Source organism: Notothenia rossii (assembly GCF_949606895.1).
Source record: "Notothenia rossii genome assembly, chromosome: 11".
Taxonomy (NCBI): domain Eukaryota; kingdom Metazoa; phylum Chordata; class Actinopteri; order Perciformes; family Nototheniidae; genus Notothenia; species Notothenia rossii.
This window is the reverse complement of record NC_136910.1, coordinates 4,246,537-4,266,746: the sequence shown is the minus strand read 5'-3', so window position 1 is coordinate 4,266,746 and position 20,210 is coordinate 4,246,537. Positions and strand designations below refer to the sequence as shown.

The 20,210-nt window shown below is 43.5% G+C and overlaps 1 protein-coding gene across 1 annotated transcript in view; it reads left to right on the top strand.

Moving 5' to 3' along the window:
- Positions 1-20,210, top strand: part of mapk8b (mitogen-activated protein kinase 8b) — a 123,952-nt gene that overhangs the window by 35,419 nt on the left and 68,323 nt on the right. The window lies entirely within an intron of this gene.

Below are 20,210 nucleotides of genomic sequence, written 5' to 3'. Positions count from 1 at the left end.
TGCTGAGTTGTGTTTTGATATCAGTGCTGCATGACGTTCGGCTTCGGTTCCTGCCAGTCTCTCGATGCCCACAGGAAGAAGCAGGAAATTATCCCTCAGAAACGTTATGGATTTTGGCACATCACGAATCCAAAAGTGTGATTTCTCTTATTTTAAAGCACGCCTTCAAATGATATCAAGTTATTTTTAAATGGGTATTGGACCGAAGTGCTGTGGAGACTAAATGGTCCATTGGAGAGGTGACTGGATATAAACTCTAGAGCTGGTTTTATGTTTGACGCGCCGGTGTATACAGCAAAGGTTGTGGCTTCATTGTATTTCTCACTTTCACCATGTTTGCATGTTTGAAAGTGTCCCATGCTCATTATAGAACCAGATTTACATCCCGGAGATTCACTGCCAGGCAATGGGCATGTTTACGTTCTTTCATTTATTTCGATGGAGGAAGCTCAGTAGTTGTTTTTGGTAGACGGTGAGTTCACGTGTTTCTCAGATAGTCCAATAACATGAGTTTGGAAGCCGTTCTTCTAAATGTGGAGGTTTACTGAGCTTTAAGCTGTAATGTGGAAAAGAAAATGGATACTACAACGAGGATTTGTTGCTCAGAGTTTAAAGAAAAGGTCAATATCAAATAGAGCAGAAAACTGAGCAGATGAGCCATGAATAACTAATAACCCTGTCTAACGAAATAGTCAATGTGAACTGCAATTAACAGTTAGAACCAAATAATGAGTTATATGCAATACGAGACTCAATAAAATGTTCTTACCATCAACCTAATATTTAATTTCATCCCCATGTTTCTCCGTTACAAGAAGTGGAGCAACATTTCCGCCAACTTTCCGAGTTGTTTCGACTTTAGGGCCTGTTCACATGAAGTAACTCATTTCTCCAATGAATTATTTGCCACATGCATGAAGCATTAGTTCACAGGCTCGGACTGGCCACCGGGAGGACCGGGAGGTTTCTCGATGGCCTGGCCTGTTAAGTGGCCTGCTGGCCTGAGGATTTTTTTTTTTTATGTATGTATTGTGAACGCAACGCTGCGCAAATGTGTGTCTGACTCTGCCTCACAGAGGGTGACTGGCTGTCTACATGATGTGGCCTGCCGACATGGCCACTTTCATACAGATCATACACTAAAGCCCTCGATTGGTCTCTGTGTGTCATTCAAGCTCGGGAGGGTGTGTATCTGTGGCGCGAGCGAGCGAGAGAGAAAGCGCGCGCACCGGTTACGTGTATTGTCGTTGTTAGCATCTGGTTTAAAGTTTAGGGCTATCACTATGGGCAGTGGAGCGTTAATCTAAATGCTAACATCTGTATGCTAACGATGCTAACCCTAGAATCCTGCTATCATGGCTAAAAGGACAAAATAAGTTGGAGAACAACACTCCCATTATGAACAATTCATAAACCTCTTTGAGCAGATATCCTTAAATCTATCCACATGTTCTTTTCATTAATTCCTTATATTTATTATCTTCTTTATAGCATCTCTCTTTAGCCAGGGCAGCAATATAACGCACGGTCTGGGAAGGTTAGATTTCACGATGATAAAAAGCGCATGAACAAAAAATCTGTGTGGATTGCAAAATAATTTAGTTCAGTCAATGGTCTGTATCCCTCCCTGACACTGATATCCTTCAGCAATGTAAAATAAATGGCTCCAGTAATGTCTATTCAACATTTCTCTTCCTCTCCCTCCTGCTTCTTTACCCAGCCAAGAAAACCACATGCACGGCCCATACGATCGAGCGCATATCTAAAGACAATACAGGCTAGGGCTTTTGAATGGCACTCAAAAGAGATCATGTTTTGTGTCCCATTTAGCGGTTTGGGAGAGGAAAGACGCTGACGGAAATCAAAGAAGTGTCTTTGTGGAAACAAAGATCATCTGTCTCCCGTCTTTTAAGCTTTTGACAGGGCGAAGAATGTATGAGGGATGTGATTAATGAACGTACGGCGAGGGTACACTAAGTCAGGAAGCATGCACACACACACACACACACAGACACGCGCGCGCGCAAACACACACACACACACACAGACACACACACGCGCGCAAACACACACACACACACACACACTTGCACGAAGCCAAACAGAGCCCGGGCACCTGGGCATATCCATCACATTTAGAAAAAGATGACACATTTTCTGCAGTGAAACGTTAGCTTGAACCAGCCGGCTCAGCTGTGTGTCCTGAGGCAAGTGTCTTTGGCACACACACACACACACACACACACACACACACACACACACACACACACACACACACACACACACACACACACACACACACACACACACACACACACACACACACACACACACACACACACACACACACACACACACACACACACACACACACACCAACACCTATGCACTTCCACACACAAATCAAAAACACACAAGGCTGGAATGGAAATATACATTTTTACTACAGGTTTGTAGAACTTGAGTGTGTGTGTTTGGAAAAAGTTTTCCGCTCCGCTGCAGGAAGCAGTAAATGTGACGGACGCTAAGTTCCTCTCAGCACTCTCCGTCTTTTCTCCAGACGTTATTGGTGTTGATACTGGATGAGTTTAAAAGCTTCAGAAGTTTCTGCAGAGCCACTGATAATCACACATGGGGCTTTCACACCAACGCGGTTCCAGGGCCGGTTCGGAGCTAGAGCCTGAAGAGCACCGGTTGTTCCTGTTCACACCGCAGTGGAGTCAGTAAGCCTCTAAGCTCTGGAATCTGGCTTGCTTCAAACACCAAAAAAATGTTAGTCTAGAAGCAAGCACCGCATACGTCACGCTTACGTCGGAGGGGGCGAGATTAACCTGAGCTAACAGCTAAAGGCGAGTACGACAAATAAAAGTTGTAACAAGCAGTAGTGCTGACCAAAGTGACTAGAACGAAACCACACACTTATAAAACAAAAAAACACTTTATAAAGTCAGGCAACACTAACCAGGCTTCGTGTAATTCTGTTTATTTGTACCTTACTTTGACCATCCGTTCGCTGTTATTGATCATTGTGGAGAACAGGCAGATGTTTTGTTTTGTGTTATAGCAGCTATCGGATGGAATCAATACATGGGCTGCACAGGTTGTCATGTCCGACTATCACAAGCAGAATCATAATGAAAAATACGCCGGTAAAATGTGCCTGTAGAAAACGGCTTATGCCACAATAGCATAGCAACAACAAGTAGTCAAGTAGTCAGTTTAGCTTCGGTTGCTATGCTAACATCAACCATTTTATACCAGAGAAACTCTCATAACAGCGTTGTGATGCCAAACAGCATCAATTCAGACTGACACACATTCACTTTTGGGGAATTGGGGATATGTATCAGCTGCTTGTGTGACAGTCAGACAGGGAATACTTTAGAGCGGCCGCTGCAGTGTGAGCTAACCCGGAGCTAACGGGAGAATAAACTCCCGTGGACGAGCAGCCAGCACTGCAGCGGTCGGTAAATGCAGCTGAGACACATTAATAAACAATGAACCACGGCACTCTGGAGAAAAGTATAAGGTTGGAGAAGTCGTTATTTAATTTAATCTGACTTCGTGTGATTAAAAGCAACACGATCATCGACCCGACGCAGTCCCCCGTTGTTGTTGTTGCTGTTGATGTGAGCGCCGTAACGCCGTTGGGGAGAAAATCAGCGATGTAAACGGTGACGGCATGACGCAGCAGCGGAAGCACCAGTCGGGCTCTGGGCGGTGTGAACAAAACGGGGGCTGAAAAGAAAAACCGGTTCCGAACCAGAAAATCTCTAGCACGGAGCTAGAACGGGAATCGCGTTGGTGTGAAAGCCCTAAGGAGCTTAACCTCAGGGGTGGAGACGTAAAAACAAAAAGCAGCTGGCTCTTTAGTCGACTGTGCCGATGAGGACAACGGGGACAGGTGACACATGAGGCAGCAGCAGGTATGATTTATACTAGATCTTTATCAGATTATGGTCAGATTACAAGAGACATATCCCGGTTGACTTTCTTAAGATTAAGAAGAAAGGCCAAGACACACATTTAGTTCATTTTCAAACTAGAGCAGTACAAGACAATAAAGGCAGAGCTTCCGTTGACACGTTCAAGTTCAGATCAAAAACAGATACAAATACAAGGACAATCAAAAAACTAAATGGACATTTTTTAATGACGACATCCCGAGAAGCTATCAGAACTTGAGAACTGGCGCCCAGACACTGAACAGAAAGTATTTATAATATATATTACTAACATATTAAGACTCTGATGTATACACAAACATGTACACGCTTAAAAACACCCAACACTAACCAAAGATCCGAAATGTAATCAAACTATTACCACTGAATAGTCCCAAAACATTAATTGAATCTGTCTAAACATTGGTTTAAAATAGATGTGTTGACTCGGGGAATTTGAAGCACACGTTCATCATTTAATAAAGAACTTTATTCGTATTTTCCTGCGAGGTGGTTTAAAGTTGGTGCAAGTCAGTGAACCAGATTGGACTTTTTGACTCAGAGATACACAATTACTGTACAGTAACGGAAAGAGTCCTAATAATGGCAAACACACAGACACACGTATGCAATTACAGCACAGCATACACACACACACACACACACACACACACACACACACACACACACACACACACACACACACACACACACACACACACACACACACACACACACACACACACACACACACATAATCTGATGGTCTGTTAGCTCTGGTAATAGCCGAGCAAGCACAGAGAGAACTGGACTGATGTATCTTTAATGATGGACACACAAACTGAAGAGATAATGAATGGAGGAAACCTGTTACAGATTCACTTCCTCTAAATATGTTTTAATGCGAAGGTTAAGCCACTGTTTGGCTTTCTAATACACATGTACAGTACTGTGAATGTACTATACTGAGAAGCACTGACCTGTGGGACATGGAGCACAATGCCAGGCTGTTGTAGTGACACCAAGTGAAGCTCTGCACTGCCATCTTCTGGCTTTGAACACAGTGGGATAAGAAAGTAGATTCAGCTAATGCATTTCATCACAAGCAATACAGTCAGTAAACAGCAGAGGAGTGGGGACTTACATACAGCTATTATGCAACAGCAATGATTGGATCTTTATCTCTTGAGTATATTTATTTTAAAGAAAGCAGAGTAAGAGCATAATCTCTCCAAACACAAGTTTTACTCACAGCAGTCAAAGAAACCAATGTGAGCAAATTTTCTATTTCTATTTCTGTATGAAAAACGTATAGTTAATTGAAGAGAGAAACTGCAACAACTTTTCCTCTGAGTTCTTGCACACACATTCAAGGTTAACTCAACAAGCTCTTAGCTCAGAGAAACCGTACCTGCTGGAAATGTGTTTGAAATACTACTCGTGTTCAACAGTAACGTGCTTTAATGGCAAATTGATTACATATGCAGAGTACCTGTGGATTTGCATAACGTTCAGACAGAACCAAAATAACCACTGACTTCATATTTGTTATGTTTTCTCTCCTTCAACATCTGCTCTTGCAATACAATTACAACCAAAGCATGATTAATGTTTTATGGTTTATGCACTCATACTTGGTGAGGGAAAAGACGTGGTGTTGCATAATGGGAGTAAAGGAAGAAGTAAAGTAGAAAAAGCTAGTCCGAAAAGGGACGAGTTAAAAGGGAAATTTCAATTAGGAGACGACTGTTTGTTTCCAAAATGAAACAGAAACCCAATGCTGGCTTACATAATGTACTTAACTTACTTTCTTCTTTGTTTCATAACGAACATACTTATTTTAACCCCAACAAGCATCTTTCCCTACACCGCTTTTTCCCTTAAACCTTTTCACATAGTAACCTAATGTCGGTCACTTAACTTAGATCACGTACGTAACAACATCTTTAGAAGTAGGAGAAGCTTTCCTGTCAGAAAACTACCCAGTGCATTTCTGAAGGCCCATTAACAATCAAATACGTTGAGGTGCAGGGTAGGAAACACAAACTATATCAGCTGACTTTAATCTGTATAATAATCCATATTAATCCAAGTGTTTCAGTCGAGAGAGATTTAGTTTTTCGGATCAGTGGGCATCCAGAACAGTGGTCGTCTGTTTGCAGGATAATGAGAAAAATTGAGTTTCTGACTATTTTCGTTTTTGGAATAATGTGCTGTCGGCACAGTGGCACAGTTCTTAGTCACCCTACTCTCACAGTTCCTGGTCCTCCCTTTGAGTCTGGGATTAAAACCAACAACTGTCACATCATCAACTTTTGAAACTAGCTGGTTGTTCTCCGTGTCCTTTAAGTGACTCTGCAGAAAATTCAGCCAACATGAACAACAGACACGTTGCTTCACTGATCTTTCAGCAGGTTTTTATATACAGCAAACCTCCTTCAGTTTACAGGGTCTGAGGTCAATATTCACAAATGATTCACAACATGTTGAAAAGATTCTTTGTAGCTTCAAATTGGCCAGGAAGAGAGGCAACAGGAGACAGAATAAACAGGTGGAGACCATCTGACCTGTGGGTCAACAGGCATTATGCTCACAGTCCTCCTCTACGCTTACATGCGTGCATCCATCCTTGATTCCAGATCCAGTCCAGCTTGTAACAATCTGCGCTCGCATCAAATCATCCGTCCCGAGCGGTGATTGAAACAAGATGGGAGGATGATTTGTAAAGAACATGGCAACAAATTATTTACAGGGATCCTCGCCACCCAAAGAAACATTCGCAGGGTGAGGAGGTTCGAGTTTTACTGCAACGGATAAGACTTTTATGAGATGTGATGGACAGATTCAGAGCGGAGAGTTATGGCTCTGGTGAGGGCCGCTCGCTCGTCCACTGGGAAACATAGGCCCTTTCTCATTTCTCTAAGTCCTCCACTCCCCTCCTCGACTCCTATCCTCGAGACTTAGTCCCGCCCACAGGAGATGCGAGCGGAGGAGCCGAGGAGGGGAAGCAGCAGGCGGTTAGAGAAATGAGAACTCCTCTCCTCTGAGCGGTCATTTTAAAGGGACGTCCATTAATTATGACAGGTGGCACAGCAGCCCTCTGTCTGATGGACAGATGTGTTCATGACCACTTATATATTTACTTTTAATTCATTCACAGTGCGGTATAATGAGACAATAACAGGCTACAGATGCGGACACACACACACACACACACACACACACACACACACACACACACACACACACACACACACACACACACACACACACACACACACACACGCACATGTATATATTTATATACAATTTCAGAATCAAAAAGAGCACTCTCATAATAACGTAACACTATCAGAGACTGGATATATCGCCCCCCCCCCCCCCCCCCCCCCCCTCTCTGGTCGCTACAATTAGGAAAATAAATTACGGGCCAAAAGTTTTATTTACAAGTATTAAAAGTAAGCAGAGGACACCAAACCAACTGAGACCTGTCTGTCCGCTGCATATACGCACACACTGTACCACACACACCTCCACCACACACGCACTTACAGCTAACAGCCTAACAGCCGTTGTGTATTTTATTATGTGAAGCACTAAATGGTTTTAGAAAAATATCGACTTTTTGTTTGTAGATATCTACTAAACTAAAGCAAATAAAGACAGTAGGCCTGTTATACTGAGTGATATATATTATACACACTGCTCTGCTTTCTGCACGGACCTCACAGCTGTTCTCACTGTAAACATTGCGTCGCGATGAAAGCAGTTAATAAAATAATATCCAGGGGATGCATGCAGAGCTGTCATTGGTAGAGATAAGTCCGGCCGTGCGTCACGACTCTTTGAAACATCTCTGTTCCCGGAAATGCATCCACGAAGGAGCCGTGGAGGACCCATCAGTGTATCCTCGTTATAGCTCCTCCAGAGAGCCTCCTCGATGCTCGATCCTCGGTCCTCGAAGTGCATTTAGAGAAATTAGATGTCCTTCAACATGGCGCGCTGAAATTCATTTCCGGGTCACTCACTACCGGAGGACCGAGGAGTCGAGGAGTCGAGGAGTCGAGGAGGGGGATTTGATGAAATGAGAAAGGGCCATAAAGGTGAGGATGGGAGGAGAGATAGCGGAGGGAGAGTAGAGGTTGAAGGAGAGAAGAGGGGATATTGAAGAAAGAAAAAAGATGATAAATACCTAGATTTGTTATTTATCTTAAAGAGGGCAAATAATGCTAATTTTCACGATCATATTAGTATTAGAACTCTCTGCTCCATAGCTTCTCTTGGATAACTGGACTTAAACTCACACTGTACATTTATTTTTCTCTTTTCACCCTCTGTCTGAAACCAGAGCCCAGTCTGCTCTGATTGGTTAGCTGGCTGGCTCTGCTGTGATTAGTCAACCGCTTAGAGATGTCCCGCCCCTTAGCCTATCACGTAGTAGAATGTTGTTAAGTGATTTTGTAAAGTTAGGGTGCCAATGGCGTCTTCCCAACTTCATACCCCTTTACTTCCAGTGTCTGTGCTTTGAACGTAGTCTTCATTTTGATCTTGACTACACATTTGTAAAGTTCTGCGATGCCAAATCTGGCCAAGGCGCTTTCGTTTCTCTTGCATGAACTATGCCCTACTTGTTGATCTCAACTACACACTTACGTAGGGTTTCATGAATGCATCTTGCACAGTATATAAAGCTTAAAGGTGGGGTAGGTAAGTTTGAGAAACCGGCTGGAGATACGCTTTTTGTTATATTCCATGGAATGCTCTTAACATCCCGATAGCAATGAATATCTGAAGTGCTTTGACAAAAAATCCATAAAAAATGTAATCTGTGGAAGCCGTGGTGCTGTAAAAAGCAACACCAATCTTCTGAGCCGGCCCGGCTAAAGTAACTGGATGGCCTACCTGCCTGTCAGCCTTCCATCTGTGCACAAACTTATCTCGTGCCGTCATTGGTCATGTGCGCGTTCGTGTGTGTTGGAGGAGGGGCTCTATTACCTCATTGACACCAACGCAACTCCGGTTCAAGCTCCGTGCTAGAGCTTTTCAGGTTCAGAACCGGTTCTTCGGTTTAGCTCCGGCTCTTTTCACACTGCCCAGAGTCCGACTGGTGCTGCGTCATTGCGTCATCGTTTGCGTCATGACGTAACCGTTTGCGTGCCTGCTTCATAAAGCCAAACCGCGCGGAAACCCCTCACAGCTGACACCAACAACAACAACCATGGCCGATTGTGCTCCAATACCAGATTCCCAGTAGGTAGCTGGTCTCTTCAGTGGACCACTGCTGCTTGTTAAGTTTCTCCATCGTTGTGTCGAACTGGATAAAACGCGGGCTTTTTGTTGTTGTTCAGGAGTTGATCCCGCCCCTTCCCCTGCCCCCGCCTCAACGTAAGCGTGACGTATGTGGTGCTTTTGCTCTGGCCGGACAATTTTTTGGTGCTTGAAACGAACCGGATTCCGGAGCTAAGAGGCTGCTCCGCTGCGGTGTGAACAGGAAAACCCGGTGCTTTTCAAGCTCCAGCTCCGAACCGGCCCTGAAACACCGTTGGTGTGAATGAGGTATATAAGGAAGTGGCAGATTTTTTCCGGTTGTGTATTTTCAAATTCTAGCGCACTGGAGCTGGTTTCTCCAAAATTACCTGCCCCACCTTTATGCTAAAATTGTGAACAATGCGGAGCCTCACACCCGAACTCACAAAGTGAAATCAGTGCAACAATTTTCGCTGTGGCATGTATTTATTTCTGTAACTTTCCGATCATTTGGCTGCTGAAGTTGCTCCCTTTCCACATGTCTGCATGTTATCTACTGTATGTTTTCCAGGAGAAAGTACGAAAAAAAACCTCAGCTTGAGTATTGTGGATTATATAAATCACAGAACGCAGCCTCAAATTTACGATGTGGTCACCACTTGACCAGAGTTCCTCTTTTCTTGGTTAAAATGTCAAGTTTCAGAATATTGCTGATCTCCAGCTCCCGGCCTATTCAAATGAATTCTTTCTCTGGAGCAGCTGTGCGTAAAAAGACCATTTTCTTAGAGTAAAACCTCAACCTGAGAGTGCTAATGGGGCCGCGGGGAGAGGTCTGGCATGGGGAACGGGGCCTTTGGGGGAGAGGAGGGGCCGACGCAGGGCAGGACGCAGAGCGAGGGGCTTGTAAAAGTTGTCTGGGGCTCATGCGGTCTCGCTGCGTTTCATGGAGGCTGATGTTAACTGCGCAGCGAGGTGGAGGGTCTGAGCCCGGCTGTTTATCCTGGAGAGAAAGGGAGAGACGCTGAGAAAAAGAGAGGACTTCGGAGGATGCTGGATCTGGTGGGATTTACAGTACGTGTGAGGGTTGGAAAGGAATGTGGAGAATGCTCGTCGTGCCATCCGACTGACAGAGAGATTGTTGTCTTTATGATTTACTCTTACATCCATAAGGGACCTTTTCATACAGGATATCACTCCACTCCTTAAAGGTCCCCTATTATAGTGTTTTTCATCAATATATTACAGGTCTCAGATATATACAGAGCCTGTCTCTGATTGGCTGAAATACCAAACAGTTCATTGCAGATTCTCTGTCTGTTTCTTTAGATTAAAATTAGGAGTCCCTCCTCACGGCCCTCTGAGAGATATTTGGTTACAAAGAACTCAATGGTGCTCTAGGAGGAGATTCAGGTGATAAGGTGGGGGGGTGGGGGGAGGGGTTACCTTGGTTGCTGATTGGCTAATGGTTACACAAGACAAAACATCGTTATGACATCACAAAGTTGCCAAAATCTGATCAGCTCATTTTCAGACAGGTTTTTATATAAATGGATCAAAAAGAGAGATAATCTTTGTTCCTGAAACTTTCAGAGTCTCTTTCCACAGAGGGGACACATGTTGATGTAGAAGAGACATGAAGAAGAGGGGACACATGTTGATGTAGAAGAGACACGGAGAAGAGGGGACACATGTTGATGTAGAAGAGACATGAAGAAGAGGGGACACATGTTGATGTAGAAGAGACATGAAGAAGAGGGGACACATGTTGATGTAGAAGAGACATGAAGAAGAGGGGACACGTGTTGATGTAGAAGAGACATGAAGAAGAGGGGACACATGTTGATGTAGAAGAGACATGAAGAAGAGGGGACACATGTTGATGTAGAAGAGACATGGAGAAGAGGGGACCTTTGCCTACTGTCTGCCAGGTTGTCTCACACCAGAACCTTTCTGTGGAAACAAGAAATAATAAAGCTGGTTACCGACTCTTCCTGGTCTCCCGTGTGTTGCACTTTGGTTCTCAGCTCGTTCGTGACACAAATAATGTTGAATGGTTACCCAGTGCATTCAAAATGACAACAAGTGGAGAGAATAGCTCTCTGCATTACTCAGTGTCATGATCTCTTACACCCTGCAGGATAGTTGCAGTACTTTAGTGTCGTACAGCCTGCCTCCTCCTACTGTAGAACAACAACCCTCCCCTTGATTTACTCCCCTCTCTCATTCTCTCATGCATATCAGGGCGGTGCACAACTTTACGATTCAAACCATAAAGGTGCAATGGGGCGTGTTTCATTCACAGCCGGGACACTGGGTCCATTAACCCCCCCCCCCCCCCCCCCCCCCTTCAGCGTCCCCATGCAGGATGACCTGTGTGGCGACTCCTGACTTCCTGTGGAGAATCAACTCTTTATCTCACACTTGACCTGAAAAGTTTTACCAAGATGGCCTTAAAACGCTGAGGTGTGTGTGATGGTGTGTGAGTTATATGTCCAGGGTTGACAGGGTCTTATATCAACCCACCCAATTTGTGATTACCTACCTACCTACCTACCTACCTACCTACCTACCTACCTACCTACCTACCTACCTACCTACCTACCTACCTACCTACCTACCTACCTACCTACCAGAACAGTTCTTGTGTAAGACAAACCGGCAGTCCATCCATCCATCTATCCATCCATCTATCCATTTATCCATCCATCTATCCATCTATCCATCCATCTATCCATCTATCCATCTATCTATCCATCCATCTATCCATCCATCTATCCATCTATCCATCCATCTATCCATCCATCTATCCATCTATCCATCCATCTATCCATCTATCCATCCATCTATCTATCCATCTATCCATCCATCTATCCATCTATCCATCCATCTATCCATCTATCCATCCATCTATCCATCCATCTATCCATCTATCTATCTATCGATCTATCTATCCATCTATCTATCCATCTAGCTATCCATCCATCTATCCATCTATCTATCCATCTATCCATCCATCCATCCATCTATCTATCCGTCTATCTATCCATCTATCCATCCATCCATCTATCCATCCATCTATCCATCCATCCATCCATCTATCCATCCATCTATCCATCTATCTATCCATCTATCCATCCATCTATCCATCTATCCATCCATCTATCCATCTATCCATCCATCTATCCATCTATCCATCCATCCATCTATCTATCCATCCATCTATCCATCCATCTATCCATCCATCCATCCATCCATCCATCTATCTATCTATCTATCTATCTATCCATCTATCCATGTATCTATCTATCTATCTATCTATCTATCTATCTATCTATCTATCTATCTATCTATCTATCCATCCATCTATCTATCTATCTATCCATCCATCCATCTATCTAACCTACTTGCATATTAGATCTGCTAAATATTGAAAATGTAACCAATGTCCAGCCCTAGTTCGCTACAAACAGACCATATTTTTCTGGATAAAGTTGATTATATTTTGCCTGAATCAATTCAAATAGCGAAAGTTTAGCAAATGAAATATATTGTACTTTTGAATTGAAACCCTAAAAGTTGTACAATTGTTAAGTTATGGGTTGGACTGTAAATGTATCCAGTATTGTATGAAAGCAATTGGTAACAGAAAGGAGAACACCTGGTATTTATCTGCTTGATGTTTCCTTTGATCAGATCCACCTGTATCTAAAAAGGATCCTGTGATTCCAGTCATTGACAGATTTGAGTTTCCTCTCCTTATGTAAGCCTCATTGATGCTCACACAATCCCTCATGCTCCTGCTGTTATCATCACTGTAAAGGGATTCAGGGAAATTCAAGTCCCATCGCTCGCCTGTCAGGACCATTCCTCGCTCGTTGTGAGTCCATATCCAAAGCGCTCGGGTCTTGAACTCTGCAGAACATCGGTAACCTCTTTTCCTTTTGGCCGTTTGATCCTTTGCACAGATGGTTTGCTTCAGGAGGAAAGGTGCTGAGTGAGAGCTGAAAAACGGGGTTTACGGTATCAAAAGATCCCGAAAAACACTGACCGCTCACGCTTTGCTGACAGAAGAAGGTCAGGGGCCAGCGGAGGAATGAGCACACCCAAAGGCTCTGAGTGAAGGTAAGGATAATGGTTGTTTTTATTGGTAGGAACTGAGCTTTAATTACACATAAAATACATTTTCCGAATTCTACTTGGGGATGGAAACGTAGGCGAACTGGGGTTTAGTTGTGTCAAACGTTTATGTAATGCCCCTATAAAATAAATAATACTTAATCTTGTGAAGTGCTAATGGGGATCCTAATGAACACATAGAAAAATACTAAATTAGTGACGGGAATTACGGCTTTGCGACCACGAAAGATGTCTCTGTTACTTTCCATGTGACGCCAATAGTTATTTGTTTGTAAAAAGATGAAGTATGATATTCCACCCAAGTCAAAAAGCGCCAAATTGACAAATACAGTATTTACATTATTTAAAACACAACATGTCCGTTTCCCGCCGATTCCTCCCTTTTTCTGAACCCTTGACTGTGGATCTAGGTCTGATGAGGCGAGGCGAGGCGAGGCGAGGCGAGGCGAGGCGAGGCGAGGCGAGGCGAGGCGAGGCGAGGCGAGGCGAGGCGAGGCGAGGCGAGGCGAGGCGAGGCGAGGCGAGGCGAGGCGAGGCGAGGCAAGGCAAGGCAAGGCAAGGCAAGGCAAGGCAAAGTGCTTTACAGATTAAAAGCAAAAGACTTTTAAGAACAAATACAGCATAAATACATTATTAAAAAGGCATTTAAAAACAGGCATAAAAAGTAAAGATAATGAAATAAAATAAATAAATAAACACAGCAGGTACAGAATACATGACTGAAAAGGCATACTGTAGTGTGAGTGTGGGCAGCTCAATTAAAAGCAGCGGCAAATAGGTGCGGTTTTAATCTGGGTTTAAAAATAGGAAGTGTTTCGGCGGACGTGCACGATTTGGGCAGTTTGTTCCAAATTGTTGGGGCATAATAACTAAAAGCTGCTTTTCCATGTTTAGTTTACTTTAGTCGGAACAGAGAGCAGACCCAGAAGACCTGAGACCCCTGGATGCTTCATAGTGATGGAGTAGGTCGTCTATATACCTCGGTCCTCAGCCATTTAGTGATTTAAAAACTAGCAGTAGTATTTTAAAATCAATTCTTTGGCAGATTGGAAGCCACTGATCTCAGAACCGGAGTGATGTGATCCACTTTTCTAGGTTCAGTGAGGACTCGAGCAGCGGCGTTCTGAATCAGCTGCAGCTTTCTGATAGATTTTTTAGTGAGCCCAGTGAAGACACCATTAGGCGCATTCACACCGCAGTACTTTTCCCACAAAGGTTCACGAGAACTTAGTTCATGAGAACTCTCTAGTTCTCATGAACTAAGTACAGATCGCGTTCACACCGTAATAAGTCCCTGAGGGAGGATTAGGCAAATGAAGCCGCTGACGTCACTTCTTCTTCTTCTGCTTTGGGTTTACTGGCAGACCGGAAACAACTTCACGGAGTACACTGCCACCCGAAGTCCCCGGCCAGAAGTCCCCGGAGTTGGGGACTGGCTTCAGTAGAAGCTGCTGGGACTCCCAGCAGCTTCTACTGAAGCCTTCCGAGTAAATCGCCAGAACGCCGACACCTCCTCATCTCCACCGCTCCCATGTTTTCTTTATTGTTGCCATAAGTTAGTCTCTCTGCGTTTCTGCACTGGGCTAATGCTAATCATGCTAATGCAAGGATAATAAAATGGCGGCTTCACAAAACGTTTTGGGAGTTTGACGGGGCGTGGGTTGCAATCCGCCCAGCCAATCTGACATAGGAACCTTTTTCTCCCAAGAAAGTACCTGCTCTCTAGCAGGGACTGAAAAGGGGGTAAAAAGGTTCTCATGAACTCATTTTAGTTCCGGGTCTTTTTGGTGTGAACGCGACATTTCTGAACTATATCGGAACTAAAGTGGGAAAAGTACTGCGGTGTGAACGCGGCTATTGCAGTCTACTGAAAATAAAAGCATGGAAAAGTTTTTCTAAATCCTGTTGCGACATTAGTTTTTTAGTCCTCGATATATTCTTCAGGTGGTTGTAAGCAAACCTAATAACTGTTGTAATGTGACCGTTAAAATTCAGGTCTGAGTCCATCACTACAAGCAATAATGAACCAGTACTTTTGATCGTTGCAGGGATAGTGTGTATTTTTGGAGAGAACGAGATGTTAAACAAATGTGCTTTGAGTCAAATGGGAAATGTTTCTGACTTATGAGCCTTTGGACCGATGGCTTTGAACCTTTGCAATAGGGTCATATCTGAAAGTGACTGTCAGATGTCAGAGATTGTCCCAAGACAAACATTTGACGGCAGAATTTTGAGTGTCTACCAACCGTCAATCAGCCACATTTGCTTTGATGGGAGGGGCTCAGATGCCGGCGGTGGAAACTGTTGTTGTAGTGAGAGGCTCCAAGATGGAAACGGGTGTAACCAAATGTGAAAAAGGGTGTTGCTGAGAAAGAGGTGACACATCTCAGTCACTTCTCCCAAGGATAGTAGGATCCGTCAATACGTCTGAAAGAGTATTCGTTTCAAAGAGACCATGGAAAACTTTCAATCGAATTTCACCACCAGATATATGATGGTGATGTTGTGGGAAGGAAAACAGATGAACCATTTAATAATGTTAGAATACTCTTCTCCTCAGTTTTGATAAAATAGTCGTCAGAATGAGTAAACCGTTCACAATGCTTTCCACCTCATGAGCTAAAGGGCCTCTCATCTGGTTTTTGCTTTCCTGATGAGATGCCTGATGATGAGGGTTTCCGTTGAAAGAGCTGTTGAATTTCTCCCTCGTGTGTTAGCAGCTCACCCCCGGGGCGACCTCCCACTCTGAACAATGTTGACACGTTATGAGCTCGCTGTGTAACTCTCCCACTTCCTTTGATTCCCTGTTAGAGCAAGTGTGTGTGCACGTATGAAAACACACCCCCATTTAGCGTATTCAACTCTTATTCTCTTATGACTGCTCCCTTTCACTGACATCCCCTCAATTAGTGTCCTCTGCCTTTTTGACTCCTTCAGTAAGTTGGCTGACAGCCTCCTTAGAATGAGCAATTATCACTGTTTTCATTGTTAAATATCGACCGTCTTGGTCAGGATATAATTATAATTAGGATATCCTTTTCCCACTTGCCAGTAATAAGTCACATTTGATGATTTCCCATGTTTGTCCACGCCAAACGTTGATGTTCGTAGTGAAGCCAGGGGTGATGGATTTCAGGCGCTTCTCAAAAACAACATGGTGCACCTTTTAATCGTGGCGGTCCACTTTACACATTAGCACAATAAATGTAATTGGGATAATTGCCGAGCGACACGTGACATCAGAGACCGAGGTGAACGACCCAAGGCATGCTATCTCCCAGCATGCATTTCTGCGTCACGTCCAGTGGCTGCAGTGGAACATTTGAAGCGTTTGCAATGAGAGGGACGCATGCCAAACTTCATCACTGTGCACATTTGTCCATGTGCTGTTTTCGTTTCACGTTGGGGGTCATAGAGCTTGAGTATGTGACTTTTTGTATCCATAATGTGTGCCGGAGACGCTGCTTTAATGGTTTTAGAAGCCAGATTCTCATGTGTCACGTTCTCCGAGCCCTCATCACGTTGACGACGAGGTTAAACCACTCGTTGAGTTCCAGTTTCTGAATAATGCCGTTCTTTGTAAACGGGTACAATGCACAGTACCATTAACACAGCATGTGGGCGGGAAAATTGTCACACCCTGCATGAGCGTCCAAAGTTGTTCTGTGACATTTTGTGAGTTTCAAGGCACAATGAGTGGGATTTTCCTTAAAATAAAAACGACTTAAACAAAAATAATCCCTCTCAATCATCACTGTCTGAATCTGCGGAGACACTTCAGATTGTTTTATAACTTTCCTTTTCATTTTGGGCCACAAACTCTTATAAAACATAGGGAACAGGTAGAAGGCATGCAAAAGGCCACAAAATGAGAGTAATCCACCAAAAAAAGCTTCCAACCCACAACTAACAAATGTCATCGTTGTGCCTCACAGTGCAGACCAGAGCCAAAGCTTTTTAAAGAATAATATAAAAATACATTATGTATTAATGCATCCTAGAAGAGTATTGTGAAATTAGCATAACTTGTACATGCCAGTAAATAAACTCAAAATATAGTTACGGTTAAAGGGCCCATGTCATGAAGGTTGTGTAGCGAGTAAAACTCTAACACAGAGAAGACCTGTCTATGCTGCCCCAGAACGCCTCGTTGGACATTTCTCTGTTTCCATTGTTTGCTTCCTGGGTTCTGTGACATGTGAACACCCAAATGAACCAATCCGCGGAGCCCCTCACTCACCAGGACCCCTTGGCTAACTAACAGGGAGTCCCCATTGACTTGCATAGAGCTCCCTGAACGCTGGTAATAGACGAGTTGGGATGGTGGAGAAATGCTCTCTGCAGACCCATTCTCACAGCGTTACAAACCTTTGTCTTCCTCAATATCAAGCCACACTTATAGTTTTTACTTCGGCTGTGTGTGTTTGTGTGCTCAGGATGAGTTTCACTGTGTCTCGCTGTATCGCCGACCCGGAAACCTGTCCGCTCCTCGCAGCAACGAGCCTCGAAACGTGTTTTGTATTGTTTTTACGTCATGCAGGAAACAACATGCATTTGTTTCATGTCCTGTCTGTTCTTTATGTATTTATGCTATGTTTTTATACAGTTGTTGATGTACAGCACTTTGTTCAACTCTGTTGTTTTTAAATGTGCTATATAAATAAAATGGATTGGATTGGATTGGAACGTCTCGTCCAATCAGAGCACACTGGGCTCAAAGGGAGGGGCGGGGGGGGGGGGCAGGAGCTCCAACAAGCCGTGTAGGATAGAGAGTGAATACACATACTATACAGAGATGCTGTATGAGAAACCAATGTGAGTTTGGAACATTGAACAATGTAAATCTATTCTAGTAGATCTCAACAATGGAATTATGATCAGTATAAATGGCCATGACATGGGACCTTTAAGAAAGCATTTAATAAAGCATAGATCGATTGATGTCAAGGTGTCGTTATCAAAGGTACAAAGAGATTAGGTTCATAGAAATAGAGAGAATCATTCTCAGTAAACTGTGATGAAATGACTTGAAAACCCTTAAAGCAGGCACTGGATGGCTGTGAATAGCATCCGCCAGAAACAGCAGATATTCTCGAATATCCTAACAAAATAAAAACAATGATATTCTTCCTTTTGTTGCTGCCTCACAACACCTGGCCTCGCTAACAGTGGCTTAATTCCAGCATATTCAACAGTGAAGTCCACCATGATGTTAATGAAATGTTCCCTTGTGTTTGCAGTCACGCACTTACAAGGTTTTAAAAACACATTGCGAGTGCAAACCATCACATCTGCACGGTTTGTATTCTAAGTTCAGGGTGAAAAGGGTCATGCACATCCTCAGATTTAAACATGTATTAAACATGAGGCAGGTCTTGCATACTGAATGCCTGGTGGCTGACTCCAGAGGAAGGTGTTGGTAGATTAGATCCATAACTCTCTCTCGTTGCAGATACTCCACATGTGGTTGCTTTTGTTTTTGTTGCACAACTCATCATGCGACCTCAGCCACCCTTTGGTTAGGAAGCAATTGAACGCAGCAGGAAGACGGCGATGTCAGCAGACAAGACAGGAAGAGAAGAATCCATCAGGAAGAGAAGAATCCATCTTTCAGTCGCCACTCATCACCACGTGTCGCTCAGTGACCGGAGCAGAGGCTGTTACGGGGCCATTACACACACACACACACACACACACACACACACACACACACACACACACACACACACACACACACACACACACACACACACACACACACACACACACACACACACACACACACACACACACACACACACACACACACACACACACACACACACACACACACACACACACACACACACACACACACACACACACGTGCCGACTCCACTGGCATAATTAGAAACATTTGGGATCATTTGCAAAGGGAACACGAGCTCTGATGGGATCCAGATGCACTACTGGGTTTCACCGAAATACAGGAACCCTTATTTACGAGGGGCCATTACTGGCTCCTCACCCAGGGAGGTGTGTGTGTGTGTGTGTGTGTGTGTGTGTGTGTGTGTGTGTGTGTGTGTGTGTGTGTGTGTGTGTGTGTGTGTGTGTGTGTGTGTGTGTGTATGTGTGTTACTTAGTGATTGTTTGCTGCAGGATCATCAATATTCAGGTCAGATTGAGTTTAATGGCTTTTGCTTTTTGAGAGAATGTGTTTTTTGTTGTTGTGTTAATTGTGAGCTTCAATAACTTCATACATTAAAGAAGTTGCCAACGAAGTCAAGCTTGAATTCCTTTTATTGGATAGCATTTGGTCCTTTCAGGATATGCATTTGGTCCTTTCAGGATATGCATTTGGTCCTTTCAGGATATGCATTTGGTCCTTTCAGGATATGCAACATGTTCTCCATACAAGTGGACTTTTTGTGTCTAAAGGCAACTTTTATGTCAATATGTCTGACACAGTTGAATTCAAACGTCTTCTTCTTTTGATGTCAACAAAAAGCCTCTTTTGCATTTCCTGTGGAGAAGGAAAAGAAACACACGTTTAGCTTCTTATTTGAGAAGTGAGACTCAGAAAAAGGAAGTCCAACAGTGTAGACATGTACTTAACATAATGGTACAGAGAAAGCAGAAAGTGAAGAGATTTTGATTAATACACTTGAATAATATACGTTTTTAATACAAAACAACATGTTTTTCTTCAATATTGAGTAAATCATAACATTTGACAGTTTGATTCTTTTTATATAAGTGTTTAATAGTTTGAAAGTTTTAACACATTCTTTTTCTTTTGCTATTTATATATGTAAAATGTTGCATATAACAATTATGTTAACAATGCATTTAACATTACATGCACTGACGGTGATTGCAATAACGGTTTGTAAAGCTTCTAGC